The sequence below is a fragment of the Pseudorca crassidens genome, chromosome 7 (genome assembly GCF_039906515.1).
Source record: "Pseudorca crassidens isolate mPseCra1 chromosome 7, mPseCra1.hap1, whole genome shotgun sequence".
NCBI classification, from domain to species: Eukaryota; Metazoa; Chordata; class Mammalia; order Artiodactyla; family Delphinidae; genus Pseudorca; species Pseudorca crassidens.
This window is the reverse complement of record NC_090302.1, coordinates 13,356,287-13,370,697: the sequence shown is the minus strand read 5'-3', so window position 1 is coordinate 13,370,697 and position 14,411 is coordinate 13,356,287. Positions and strand designations below refer to the sequence as shown.

The following is a 14,411-nucleotide window of genomic DNA, read 5'->3' as shown; positions in this document are numbered from 1 at the left end:
GCTGCTCCTGGGCCACTCCCAGAACTCAGTCCCTGCAACGGTTTCCACAGGAAACCGTCCCCACTCCTTGCTAAAAACCTGGGTGCATTTCGCAAGGCAGGGTCACACTGTAAGCCTGTCGTTCCTCCGCCGTCCTCGCCCCCTCCCCCCGCCTCCTCTTCCACTTGTTTGCCTGGAGTGTCAGACATTTCCATGTGGCCCATAAATTAATTCTTCCACACAGAATGATACACACACCCACGACTTCAGAGAATCTCCTAGTTTCACCCCAACTGATCTAAGTCAAGGTATTCCTTCCAGATAGAATTCCTCTCTGAAAGGAATTCTCGTGGCCCTTGTTTTCTCCATCCCATGTCGGGAAAAGGTGAGCATCTCAGCTGAATCACAGCACTCAGAAGCCCTGGAAAAGCCATTATCTTGGGAGAGAATGGCAACAGCAGCGGCAGAGGAAACCAAACCTTCCTGCAGGCTGAAGAATCTTCCTCTCTCCCCGTGATCCTTCCCCCTGCCCCTGGAACCCACAAGTGTTGCAAACAAAACAAAGCAGCTAAGGGGGTGGGGAGAAGGCTCAGGAGCTGACTGGGTATTAGTCACCCTGCACAAAACTCCGCTAAGAACGTGCAGCCCTATATGCACCACCCGGGGCAAGTTCTCTGGCTCTGAGCCTCTGTTTACACAGACAAAAATGGAGCTTCAAACACCCTCCTCTGGGGTTCTTGAAAGGACAAAAGGAGACATGTTTGCACAGCACATTGTGACTGGTGGTCAGTAACTGCTCCACCAATGGCCGTGGAAACAAGGATGATGCTTTCCCAGGGGAGAGATTCAGAAAGGCGTGGCTCTGAGGGCAGAGCTGTGGTTCCCTCCGAGAGGAGACTTGGCCCTCCAGGGCAGCACCACACAGAAGAGTCAAGCGAGAGCCCTCCACGCCACGCGGTGATGCTGTGACGGTCAGCTCAGCTCCCCACCGCCCCCAGCTCGGGGTGCCGCTGTGCATGGCCTTTGCCCCCGTGGCTCACCATGGGCAGTGAAGGAAGCGGCGGCTCAAACGTCACGCCAGCTCCCACACAGAGCGGCTTTGGGAACCAGGGTCACGGGTTCCTCTGGCCTCAGTCTCCCCAGCCTTGAAACAAGTCCTCAGGCTTTCCTGATGGACCTAGGACCTGGATGAGAAATCAGCCACAGGGCTGGAAGTCTCATTTTATGAGGACAAGTTCACTCAGCCACATGGAGTTCATCTTGCTGCAATGGCCCACAGATTCCTGGAAGTGATGATCAAGAGAGAGGACGGCCAAGCAACTCATGTTGAGCCCACAGGCCAACTGATCCAGAAGTTTATAAAACCTCTGAGTCAGGACCCCCGGCAAGACTGGGCCTGCTCTCCCACTGGGGTGGAGAGTGGGGAAAGCCCAAACGCTGCCCCGAGGCGAGGCACTGCTCCTGCCTGGGGGAATCACTCCAGCCTGGGTGCCTGTCCCAGGGCTGCAGGTGGGGCCTGAATACTGACCCCACTCCCTGCAGACCTACCTGGGTCCCAGGAACAACCTGCCCCAGCTAGGCCTTGCTGAGCTCCCAGGAGCCCCCCACTTTGACCCACAAGAGAAGGAGCTGAACTAGCTGCTACTCTGCTCCCTGCTCAGGGGTCCCAGTGATCCAGACCTCACAGCCACCTGGTACCCACACCCCCCTCCCGCCATCCAGGATCGAAGAGCTGAGTTCTTCAGAGATCTGGCTGGTGCCAGCTGAGCAAGAAAGTGCCAGAAGGTTCACAGCCGTGGCATCACCGATAACAAGTTGTAAAGCTGAAAGAAACTTCTAAACTCGCAGCTATAAAAAGCAACCACTGACTAACCATGCTAGAGGCAAAACGGATTGGTCTTTGTCTCTGTTAAAAATGATACTACAAAATCAGCAGAGAGGCAGCCCAGGAGTACGCAGCCAAAGTACGACAGGGGCATCAGACAGCTGAGCACTACTGATCATTTTCTATTACTTTCACATTTTATTAGGATGTTTTCTGGATTTTGTCCTATGTCGAGTATTTGTCAATTTTTGTTATTTGTTGGGATGTCTCCTCACATTCTAAATAGTTTTCCATAACCATGGGTTTCATATCTACGGATTCAACTAACCACAGATCGAAAATGTTAAAAAACAAAAAATTCCAGAAAGTTCCAAAAAGCAAAACTTGAATTTGCTGCGTACATGCAACTATTTACATAGCATTTACATCATGCTCGGTATTGTAAGTGATCTCCAGGTGACTTAAAGTGAACAGGAGGATGTGTGTAGGTTATATGCAAATACTATGCCGTTTATGTAAGGGACCTGAGCATCTTCAGATTCTGGTGTCTGTGAGATCCTGGAACCAATCCCCTGTGGATACCGAGGGACGACTGCATTCACTTCCGCACTAATATTATACTTGCAACTCTGCATTCTTTTTCTTAAAGCAGACCCTGAAAATTGAATACGCTTCTGGCCCTGCAACACTTGGATGCCCCCCAACTGAACCAGGCCAGGCCCCAGGCTAAATGCTTTACCAGTAATCTCTCAGGTAAGCCTCACAACGACCCTGTGAAGGCATTCTAGTATCATGCTCATTTTACACATATGAAAATGGAGGCTCAGAAAGGTTAAGTGACTTGCCCAATGCCACACAGCGTAAAGTGGTGGAGCCAGGATTCAGGTCCAGAGAGCTGGCCTCTAGTGTCCACCCTTTTAACTCTTTTGTTCTCAGTAAACATGCAGGCTTACCCATGGACTAACCACCCATGTCTCTCTGCAACATCCTCTCATTTTGCCTTTCATGATTACCACTTAGCAATTGACCCAAAGCCAGCTAATCACAGGCTAGACTCACTGAGGGGCTAGCTTCTCCTTGGACCAGCTGGTGAGCACTGGCTCAACTCCTCTGCCATTTCCAGGTGCCTCTTGTGTGCCTGGTGTGGGAGCCTTCCGCACTCACTCCATCCTGTTCATCCCTCATCCTGGTCAGCGCAGCGGCTTTTAGCTGAGGAAACTGAGCTTTGGCAAAGGCTGAGATAGATCACTGGGCTCACCCACAGGTGGGTGGTGTGTTTGAAAGGCAGACCCTGTGCCTCCCAGGCCCAGCTTTGGCAGGGGGTGGTGCTGAGGGTGAGGAGGGAGAATGCTGCTTTATCCTAAAACCTCTCTAAATTGGTGGGCATTACGGGGAAATGCTCCCTGTTGGGAGAAACATGTTATAATTCGTGGGGGAAAAAAAGTGCATGGAGGGCTGTTTCCAGTTATGTTTTTCATTACAAGGGTCAGAGTAAACACAGACGGAGGAAAACAAGAGACAAGCTTCAGACTAAATATACAACTAGCTGTCGCTCCAGCCATCACAGACGGAACAACCTGTTCTCGGAGGGACGTCTTGTAGTGCCCTTTCTTGAATCCCCTTCAGGAAATCCGAAGCCTGGATCCAGCCAGCTTTTCCTTGCTGCCTGGCCCAGAAATCAGTGTGCAAGAGTTTTTCCAAGAGAAAGAAGGGGAGGTAAATGAAGGGTCGGCGCTGCCCTGAGAGGGCTCTGCATCCACCCGCAACGCAGGTCCTGGGCCCCAAGACTCGCCCTCCTGCCCCTGCAATGGCACTTTGAGTCCTGCACAGAAAACCCCAGGCTGCAGCCACGCCCTGTGAGGTCCTGCCAGGGGCAGCAAACTAACAGGGACTGGACCAGCATCCCACCAGCACCCACTTGATCCGACGCCGGGGAGAGGAGGACTCTGTCTTCTTCTAGAACTACCGAGGGGACCAGCAAGCAGGGGAGAGCGGGGTTCCTCCCCCAGGGGCATGCACGCCGCAGCTGGCTCACAAAACCCCCAGTGACCCCGACAAGGCAGAGGTAAATCATTTCAACATGTCACGTACCTCATCGTCTGCTTCTCTCCCCCCAGAGTAAAAGGCAAAACAACAAAGTTCTATTGAGCTCCGTTCTGCAGAAGGAGGCCGGGCTGGGAGGAAAGGAAGGTGCTCCGTTCCAACTCCTGTCAAAAGAATAAACAGCTGTTTCGGGAAGAGGGGGGCAGACGGATCCCGCAGCAGCAGTCAGGGCTTTGTTCCTTGCTGGCCCTGGGAAGTGGGCCGTTTATCAGGCCTGTTGACTCAGAGCTGCATGCCAAGGCAGAGACGTTCCTCTCTGGGCCCGGGAACGGCCCGGCCTCCCTCACCAAGCGAAACTACAGGTCCAAACTAGGGCTGGTGTTGGAGGAGGGAAGGCCACCACCCTCGGGAGAGACGTACAGGCCACCTGCGTCACCCGCTCCTGGGCGAAAATGAGAACCGTTCTGAACCCAAACAACCCCAAGTGACAGCTACCAAGAACAGCTGATGGAGAGTTAAAAAGGAAGGGAAAAAAATGGAGAGGGGTGCTTGAAGGAGAGAGTCCTCAAGACTCTTGTTGTCAGCCACCTAAACGTTCCTCCACTTCGAGCCTCTCTTCCACATCCTTTAGGCTTCAGAAGTTGTTTTGTTTGAGCGCTATTTTTATAGAACGTTCTGAGATCGCCCGCATTGCAAGCCGAGCTATAAGAACTTTAAAAGGTCACTGAGGCCCAACCCTGCTCTTTGGCTGAATAATGCTTAACCCTTCCCACACCCACCTCCAGCTCCCAAAATAGAACTTCCCAGCTGGAAGGGACCTCACAGCGGTGGATTTTCAAATATTGAAACAGCGAAAGCTTTAAAAAAAAAAAAAGCACATAAAGTCATTCTCAGAACCCCTATGTGAAACAGAGGACACAGGGAGCTGTGGTTGATGCAGGGAAATGAAGCTTAAAGCCCCCCTACCCATCTCTCCCAAGTGGCCCTGGACACCTCCTTGGGAGTACAGACTGGAAACCCCAGACAGACCAAGGAGACGGGACCAAAACCAGATGGAAAGGGGCCAAGGACTGCCCCCCAGCCTCCAAGGGATGCCTAATCCAGCCTCTTCCTCTTGTTCTCCAGAGCCTTCACGGCCCCCTCCTCTGCGGGCATGAGCTAGTCGACCACAGTCTTCAGGGTCTGGAAGTGCTGCTTAACTACTTACTTAAATCCTTCCTGCCGGCATCTACTACAGCTAACCCAGCCACACCTTACAACCCAGTTATTCCACCCAGGTCTATACCTCAAAGAAAGTACACATAAGCTCACCCAGAGACACGGACTGGAACATTCACAGTGCACCAAAAACTGGCAACGACCCCAAGGCGCACCATCAGACAGATCGGGTGCGATCGAGCGTGGGAGTCCACGTACGTCAGCGAGAAGTAACCAGCTACAGCCACTGACAGCAGCAGGATGCGTCTCACACACACTTCTTTCTCACTGAGCGAAAGCAGGCCTGGGTGACTCCATTCATTGAGCGTTCAGAAATAGGCAAAACCAACCTGTGGTGCTAGAAGTCAGAGAGGGGGGTGGTAGAGACTGGGAAGGGGCCCCGGGGGAGTTCCATGCTGTTTCTGGAGCCAGGTAGTGGTTACACAGGTGTGTCTACCTTGTGAAAATTCATCCCAAATGTCCCTTCTCTGTGTGTATGTTAAGAGCAAAAGTGAACAGAAACCCTCCTGCTGGAAACTGCATTCTCTGGGGCATTCTGTCTTTCCCTGACTCTGGCTCTCAGGACACAGGGTCACGGATAGACCTTGCTTTTTTCCTTCTCTTGGGGTGGACCTCCCAATACCGAGCACCACGGAGCACCTCACTATGGGCTCAGGGAAGATCTGTTGCATTAAATGATCCAGGCATCTGTACTGTGGTCAACAGGGAAGGGAAAGATGACAGCCTTTGGAGGCTAAGGAGCTGCGCTAAGATAAACCGGTCCTTTCTACGAGCAAGCACTGATCACACCGGTCTTCCGTTTTATAGTTTACAAAGCAGCCTCTCGCCTTTAGCTCAGTGAGTCCTCAGGCTCACCCACCCAGGGGTCAGGGAAGGGAGGGAGGCTCTGAGAGCCTCTGCGACTTGCTCGAGGTCACCAGCTGGTGGGTCTCATGCCGCCCTTCCTCCTGAGCTGCCCCCGGGGGACACTCTACAGGTTAGTGGAATCAGAAGCTCCAGGTTGGTTAACCACAGCTCGACAGAGCATGCAAACCTGGAAGGCAGAAAATTCAACTTCCAGAGGATCCAACATGAAATTCCTCCCTCCCTGAAGAACAGACTCTCAAAAGAAAGGAGCACATACTTGTGGTCGGTTTTTAATTGAGAGGCGGGGAACTGGAGCAAGGGAGCCTCAGGCCATGTTGCTCTGCTGATCAAAGGAGGCCAGAGGCTGTCCAGGTTAAGAGCCTGGCATCCCGGCCAGGCTGACTAATCTCATCACTCGATGGTCACCAAGGTCCCTTCCAGCCCTAACAGTCCACGGGCCTGTCAGACGACAGCCAGCATTCAGGGCCTGTCTGTCTGCCACACCCCGACCTAGAGGCTCACACAGCCTCAGAGCTGCAGCCCAGGTGTGGAGATGCCCTGGCTTCACATCCCAGACCCCTTCTGGCCGGGAATCACGAAGGATCAGACCCCCACCCTGCTTACCTCTGTGGAAGTGTGAGGATTAATTGTTCTTGGCCAAGAATGCTACAGACACAAAAGTTTCAGGCTGTCACTGTTTGTTGAATCCTGAATGTGTTCAGGGCAGTTATAAAAGACATTTTTTTTTTTTTTGCGGTACGCGGGCCTCTCACTGTTGTGGCCTCTCCCATTGCGGAGCACAGGCTCCAGACGCACAGGCTCGGTGGCCATGGCTCACGGGCCCAGCCGCTCCGCGGCATGTGGGATCCTCCCGGACCGGGGCACGAACCCGCGTCCCCTGCATCGGCAGGCGGACTCTCAACCACTGTGCCACCAGGGAAGCCCTATAAAAGACATTCTTGCTGATGCTCGTGAGTGCTGGAGCAATTTGGTTGGTTTCCCCTTCTCTGTGTTGGGGGTAATCATAGTCCCCACCTCTCAGGGTAGGCCAGGAGCTTAGAGCATGGTGGTTCTGAATTTGGACTCTGGGCCCAGGCTGCCTGGATTTGAGTCCTGGCTCTGCCCCATATGCTGTGCAATCCTGGGCAACTTACTTAACTTCTCTGTGTCTCTGTTTCTACAGCCTATAAAATGGGGATAATAGTACTTGTATGGTAGCTGGCACATGGTAAGGGTATAGAGATACATATTACCCAGTGTTGCAAGAATTAAGGAGCTACTCCTTGAAAAGTGCTTGAGGTTCTCCATCACTGATAGTCTCTAGTGTTCAATTAATCCAAGGTTGCCGTTCCCTCGATTTTACATCGGTGTACGAAATAAAAATTTTGATCGTGTATTCCTCCAGGTTGGGGAAACGTGGGGAAGGAGAGGTTCCAGCCAATGTTTCCATTACCATTAAGTACTGCCACACACCTGTGAGCATCAGCGCTGAAATGATCTTGGTGAAAGCCCATGTGGCAAATAACTGCACCCAGGAGAGTTTGCACCTCCAAGTCTATTTCCTTGAGAAGAGCTGGAAACATGAAATCATGATGACTCTTTCCAAGCAACGCACAGCAAACCTTCTTGAGCTATGCCTCCATCCCACCTAACTCCAGGACAGACTCCACCAAAGCCGTGCTGGGGCGCTCCCCCTGCTTCCAGAAGCTTCCGTCCTGAGCCTCAGCCACACCCCTTGGACCAGGAAGCCCCTCCCTGGGGCTCACCTTGGTTCTTCATGCCGTAGGTCAGACTCTTTCTAGAGAAGGAAGATGCTGGCTTTGTTGACAGCTTGGAAGGTACGAGGAGCTTCCACCGAGGGGCAAGGACTGGGTTCTGAGGACAGCCTGGGCTTGAGCCCCCAATACAGGTGGCTGGATTTCCCCAACCGAGGAGTCTCCCCTCCCCCTCTACCCTCCCCTGCTTCCTCTCACCGCTTCCTCAGGCTGGTGGCCCCAGATGGAGGTGAAAAAGAGGCACCTGGTTGTTCTTATCACAATCGGGCGGTGGGTGCCGGGGGGTGCCCTCGACTCCCCTAGAAATTCTCACCCTTCCCTGAATGGAGAGAGGCTTGAAGCCAGTAGGCCAGTGCCCTGCCTCAGAGCAGAACTACTTCCTGAACAGGTGAGAAGCTCAGCGTCCCTCAAGGTCACAATCATGCCCTGTTTAGAGCCCACTGCTGTCTACAACGACCCATATACTTTTACACAACCCTAGGAGGGTAAGTAGGGTGAAGAGTACAGTCCCAAGTTATAAGGAAGGGAACTGAGGATAAAGTAAGAACCTTACAGAAGTGTACGGTCTGAGTCATTAACCCTGGAATGGAAGACAAGTTTAGGGTTTTTCCATGATTCTATCCCACCTTAACCTCCTATACCCCCGATGGTGGTGAAGCCAGACCAAACTGGGGATGCTAACGGATGTAGAAGAAGGCAGGGGCTGTGAACCAAATGCCACTGGAACCCAAGAGCTACTGGGGGGCGGGGGCTGCTTGTCTTCCATCTTGGTCACTGCCGGGTCTTCCCAGTACCTGGAACAGCACTTGGCACCTATTAGGTGCTCAATAGATATATGTTGAATGAATGCTGAGTGCAAGCCAGGAGCCAGGTGGGCAGCAGAATTGTATGAATTTGACCAGGTATAATGCAATAGGGAGTGATGGGGTCTGTGGTAAACTGGGGAACTTCTGCCCAAATCAGATCGAAATCAGATTTTCAAAAGAGAGAAAAAAGAATTGGGACTTCCCGGTGGTCCAGTGGTTAGAACTCTGCGCTTCCACTACAGGGGGCCCACGTTCGATCCCTGGTCGGGGGACTAAGATCCCGCAAGCTGCCCAGTGCGGCCAAAAATAAAAAATAAAAAGATAATAATAATAAGAGAAAAATAACTGCACCTAAACAGCACTTCTCTGATTACGGAATGTGATATATTGGCCACAGATGACTCCTTTTTTAAGGGAAATCATTTTGTACCAGAAACTAAAAGTACTGTTTGAACCCCTGCTCCGTTATCACCAGCCTGTGTGATGCAGCCATGTCCAGTTCCCTTCTCTGTGCCTCTGTTTTCTCATCTGTGGAGTGGACGGTCCCTCCCAATTCCACTCTGCCCTGCCTGAGCCTGAATCTGGGGGTACAGCTGTGGATCGGGCTCGTATAGAAATCTGACCAGGGGAATCTCAGAAGCCTTCATGGAGGAGGTGATGTGACTGGACCTTTTCAGGTGGGCTTCTCCTGCCTCCCAGCGACCTGGCATGTCTGTCTGCACAGGCCTTCACCCCTCTCTTCCTTCTCACTAAAGACAGGCTGGCAGGCAGCCCCCCCCTTCAGGATTTGTAAATCCTCTTCAGCTCAGGCCCGGTCCCCCCAGGAGGTCCTGTGGGGTCATCTTATGAACGAACCAGCTTTGGCTTTTGGAGGCAGGGGCCAGGATGCCACAGAACCTCCAGGCCACTCAGGAGCCCTTCTGAACCCTCCCAAAGGAGGCCCCAAACACACCGGTGAAAGAAAAGAGGAAATGGGGCACAATTCTGGCCCCAAAACAGAGAAACTCAGCCAAGCAAAGAGAAGGAAACCAGTTTTTTGAGAGAGGGGACTCCGAGTCTGGCAGAGCCACAGAGAACTTTCTCCCAACCTGGCTCACTGCGAGGGCGGGGTGAGGACTCACCGTACCGTGAAGATAAGGAGGCTAGGCAGGCTGCCCCACTCAGCCCAGCCCAGCCCAGCCCAGCCCCAGAAGCATTTCCTTCCAAAGAGCCTGTGGAAGGGGATGGATTGCAGGGAAGAAAATGTTTTAAAAATTGAAGTCAAGACCAATAATACAACCAGATAAAAGAAAGCCCAAGAAAGTGCTTTCTAAATCCAATGACCTGCTTCCACAGGCCATGTGGCTCCAGGCACATCCTTTTCCCCATCTGGGCCTCACACCCCATGTGGGCGCTAACCAAACCTGAAGCAGCACTTTCCCAGGATCCCTATGGCTCCTTGGAGGGGACCCACGTGGGCTCGGTTGGCTGTGAAGATCCTGCTCTCACTTGCTCTGCAAATCTGGCTGATGGATGTGCAGCCTTCAGGGCTCAACATCACCTCCTCTGAGATCTGCTTCCCGGCTGGAGCTGATCCTCTCTCCCAAATTCCCACTGCCCTTGTGCAGCCTACTTGGAGCACAGGTTGCTGTGCAAGTGTCCATCTCGCCCTCCGCGTGCAAGCTCTCAAGGGCAGCAGGGAGCTCTGCTTTAACTCAAGGTCCCTGGTGGTCCTCATACAGGGTCCAGTACAGAGGCGGTCCTGAGGATCGGTGGATGGACGGACAGATGGATGGTATATTGGCTTGCTAGGGCTTCCGTAAGAAAGTACCACAAACTGGGTGGCTTAACACAACAGAAGTTTATTCTCTCACAATTCTGGAGGCCAGAAGTCCAAAGTCAAGGTTTTGGCAGAGCTGGTTCCCTCTGAAGGTCATGAGAGAGAACCCAACATGCCTCTCTCCTAGCTTCTGGTGGTTGCCAGCAACCCTTGGCGTGTTCCTTGTGACAGCATAACCCAACGCTCTACAGCGCCACACAGTGTTCTCTGTGTGTGTGTCTGTGTCGAAGTTTCCCTCTTCTTATAAGGACACCAGTCACTGGATTGGAGCCCACCCAAATCCAGTGTGACCTCATCTTAGCTTGAGTCATCTGCAAAGAATCTATTTCCAAAAAAACTCATATTCATAGGCACTGGGAGTTAGGACTTGAACACATCTTTTTGGTAGACACAATTCTACCCACTAGAGACAGTTATCCAAATAGCTATTGGTTGGGAGCCTGTAAACACTCGCAGAACCACCTGCATACAATTACAGAGCTGAAAGCCAAAGGTTGGAGGCAGGTGGGGACGTGGAGGTGGTCTTGAGAGAGAGGAAAGTGGATGGAATCCTTAGAGCATCTCTATTTGATCAGGATTATAGGAAGAAGAGAAACGCCTCCCTGAGACAGGCTCTGTGGGATGCCCAGTAGAGATGCTGCAGGTCAGCCAACATTCAGCTCTGGGCAACATAGAGATGTGAGTGGATAAGATCACCCTAGGAGGGGAAAGATGTGAAAGAAGAGGGGGCCCCCGGGGGCAGCTGGCATCAAAAACCCATGGAAGCTTGGAGTCGGGTACCAGATTGCAGTGTGTCGAGGAAAGAACCTCAGGCGAGGAAGCGACGTCAGTGAGTGCAAGGACCTCTTGCCAGCAACTTGCCTTGGGAAGGGTTGGAGAGAGGGTCCAGGTAGAGAAGCCATGGAGAAAAAGGGAAATACTCCTGAGTACACTGCTGACGATGGGAAACCCCTGATGAGACAGAGCCACGGAGAGGAGGGTTTGTAGGTTCAGAGGAGGGAAAGGACAGGTGCTGAAGAGCTGTGGAGGAAGAGCTGAAGGCTGTGGAGGAAGGCTTCAGGGAGGAGGGAGGTGGGGATGCCACCAAGACAGGCAGAAGGTGCTTCCCCTTGTGCAAAAAGTGAGGAGACAGGGGACTTCCCTGGTGGCGCAGTGGTTAAGAATCCACCTGCCAATGCAGGGGACACGGGTTCGAGCCCCGGTCCGGGAAGATCCCACATGCCGCGGAACAGCTGGGCCTGTGAGCCATGGCCGCTGAGCCTGCGCGTCCGGAGCCTGTGCTCCGCAGCAGGAGGGGCCACAACAGTGAGAGGCCTGCGTACCGCGCGCACACACACACACAAAAAGAATGCTGGGATTAGCCCCATCTGAATTCTCAGCTCAACTCCGCCCCGATGACACTCCTCTGGCTGCCTCTGGCCTCACTTGCCCCCGGAAGAGGGAAGGCTGTGGAGGGAAGGTCGTGTTCCGGGAGCAAGGGTGCTGCTGCCTGAGAATCTCAAGGAGTGGGATTGCCAGGCAAACGAGGGGTGGCAACAGACAGAGGTCCTGTCCCCCTCTGTGCCTCCAACTCTGAGCAACTCCCTGTGTGTGCCTCGCTGTTTCCCACCCCCCTCCCCAATCAGATGAAAAGGTGGGGCTGGTGTCTCGGAGTCCGCATCGCATGCCAGCTCTGGGGGCTCACGGCACCCCTCATGCCCAGCCACACGCTCTCAGCGAATAACGCCCCCAGAGCAGTTGGTGCGTTCAGAGCATGTGATGAGGCTCCAGAAACCAGAGTCAGAGGGGAGATGACAGCCTTTGGGTGGAGGGGGGGCACTCTGGGGAGGGAGCCGGTGGCCCGAGCCAACAGCCATGCTGAATCCAACGCTCTACCTGGTTCCCATCAGAACAGCTGAGCAGTCAGGGTCTAAAGAAGGCTCCTTCCCCCTCAGCCAAAATGCGAGGCCCTGGAACCAGCAAGGGGCCGTTTCATGTGGGAAGAAGTGGAAGTTTTCAGGGACCTCTGCCTGTTTCCTGTCCTCCCTCCTAGAAGGAGATCCCCCCCCCAAGGGGCCAGCTCCCAGTCACAGCCTGTTGACCCCGTTTGCTCCCCTGGCTGGCCGACAGCACAGTCTTCCAGGTGACATGAACAGTGACATAAACAAGTCACTCTCGTCCAAAGGCGTTCAAGTCCCTCAGGCTTTTACGCCAGTGGTAATCTGTCAGCTCTCCTCTCCCGGTGTCCTGCCGGCCCAGCCCCCCTCCTAAAGGTGGCCACACCATTTACAGCATCCATGCCGAACAGCCTCTGCCTGAAGCCGTCCAGGGAGGGGGAGTTTACCACCCACCCGAGCAGTCTGGTTCATCTCTGGACTTTTCTGATTGTAAGACACATCTTTTCAGTGTGGAACTGAGCTCTGCTTCCCAGGATGTTATTATTAATAATAAGGACTGCCTTTCATTTACAAAGGATTCATTTAATCCTTTCTACAATCACTCATGAGCCCTCCATTCCCCAGGCAGGGAATCTGAGGCTCAGAGGTTGAGTAACACAGACCAGCAGATATAGCAGAACCCATAAGTTCTACCTGTCCGTGTAGCCTTGCCTTTCCCATTCACCCTAACGGCTCCTCAGAGATAGGACCCTTGACTCTTTCCTCTCCAAGCAAAACATCATCTTCCCTGGCACACTTCAGGAAAGCCGTACCCACAAGCATTTATTCCATCAGTAAACACCTGGAGGACATTTACTCAGTCCTGGGACTGCTGGGACTGGGGTGCGCACAGAATGAATCACATCCACTGCCTGCGCTTGTCAAGCCCAAGTCTGGTGAGAGGGACACGTGTGCCCACAAACGCCAAGTGCTCTCTGCGGACCTCAGCTACTGCCATTGTGTTAACCAGGCTGGTGCGGGCAGAGCCAGGGCTGCACGGGTGTCCCCTGGTGGACGTCACTGCTCCTCTCTACCCCTCGTCTTGTTCTCCTGTTCTGTTTTGCCATCCTCCTGTTTTTGACATCTGGGCTTTGGCTTTTCACAGCAACCCTTCCTGGTGTGGGTAGTTTCTCAGAGCCTGTGAAATCAAGGTGCTTTCCCTGACACTTCCGATTCATGCTTGTTGTGGATCAGTTTGCAGGTCAATGTTTTAGTGCCCCCTTTCACTCTCAAAGGTGTGTAGGTCTGGGGGATAAATCATAGGGTCACTCTATGTAAAAACTGTTCAATAAAATAAAGAGGCTTCAACGAAGTCCCCTCGGACCCTCCAGGATGCAGAGCTTGTGTTTACTACCAACCAGTGCCTCGGGATACCGGCTTCAGCCGCCAGACTCTTTTCTGAGGCCGCTTGTGGCACAAGAGGTGGTACAAGCCCAGTCCCTCCAGACGCATCTCCGCCCCCACCCCCAACTTGTCCCCCTTAGCGCCTGCGGCTGAGATCATCTCAGCTCACCCTGCTTCCCCTGTGTAGGCTAGGAGGTATTAAGAGTCTAAGAATTTACTGAAAAATCCTGAGGTTGTTTTTGTCTCGGGCTTCTTTTTTTTCCCCTCCACTAGATTTTTTTCCTGTAATAAGTTGAGCGTAAAAGGCCTTCCAAGAAATAATCTCTAATGATGACGTTCTAGGAACCTAGAGTGGGAAGCTAAAAAACAACAGCAACAGCTACAAAACCAAAAAACAACCTCTTAATGGAGCCCACAATGGAGATGACTTTTTCTCTGCCTGTTCTTGGGATGAGCCAGTCCTGAGTTCAAATTCCAGCCCCGCTCCCTACTTTCTTGCTGTGTGGCCCTGGAAATGTCACTTCACATTCTGAGCCTTGGTTTACTCATCTGTAAAACAGGGATAATAATTCCTTACTCCTTGAGTTGTTGAAAGGGTGAACAATAACATCTGTAAAGTTCCTGGTACCTCATAGGCACTTAGGAAAAGGCAACTTGTATTATTATCACCGGTTCCTAAGAGACAAGCACTGTCCCTACCTCATCATAGCAGCAGGAGGCCGTACAGCATAGAGGTCAGAGCCTGCACTTGAGTGAGCCCGGCCTGGGCATTGACTAAGTGTGTGGCCTTGGGTGAGTCACTTGACCTCCTGGGACTTGATTTCTCTCCTCTGTAAAATG

The 14,411-nt window shown here is 52.8% G+C and overlaps 1 protein-coding gene across 13 annotated transcripts in view; it reads right to left on the bottom strand.

Moving 5' to 3' along the window:
* GGTA1 (glycoprotein alpha-galactosyltransferase 1 (inactive)) overlaps positions 1-14,411 on the bottom strand; it is a 65,578-nt gene that overhangs the window by 27,490 nt on the left and 23,677 nt on the right. For 4 of the 13 annotated variants that reach the window (XM_067743443.1, XM_067743441.1, XM_067743442.1 and 1 more), the window contains exon 2: positions 3,896-4,011. The exons of 6 other annotated variants lie outside the window; for them this stretch is intronic. The gene's annotated coding sequence lies outside the window, so the exon portion shown is untranslated. Of the gene's footprint in view, positions 1-3,895; positions 4,012-4,267; positions 4,287-4,435; positions 4,572-4,626; positions 4,704-14,411 lie in introns of those variants that run through there. 3 more of the 13 variants (XM_067743446.1, XM_067743447.1, XM_067743448.1) reach the window with 3 other exon arrangements.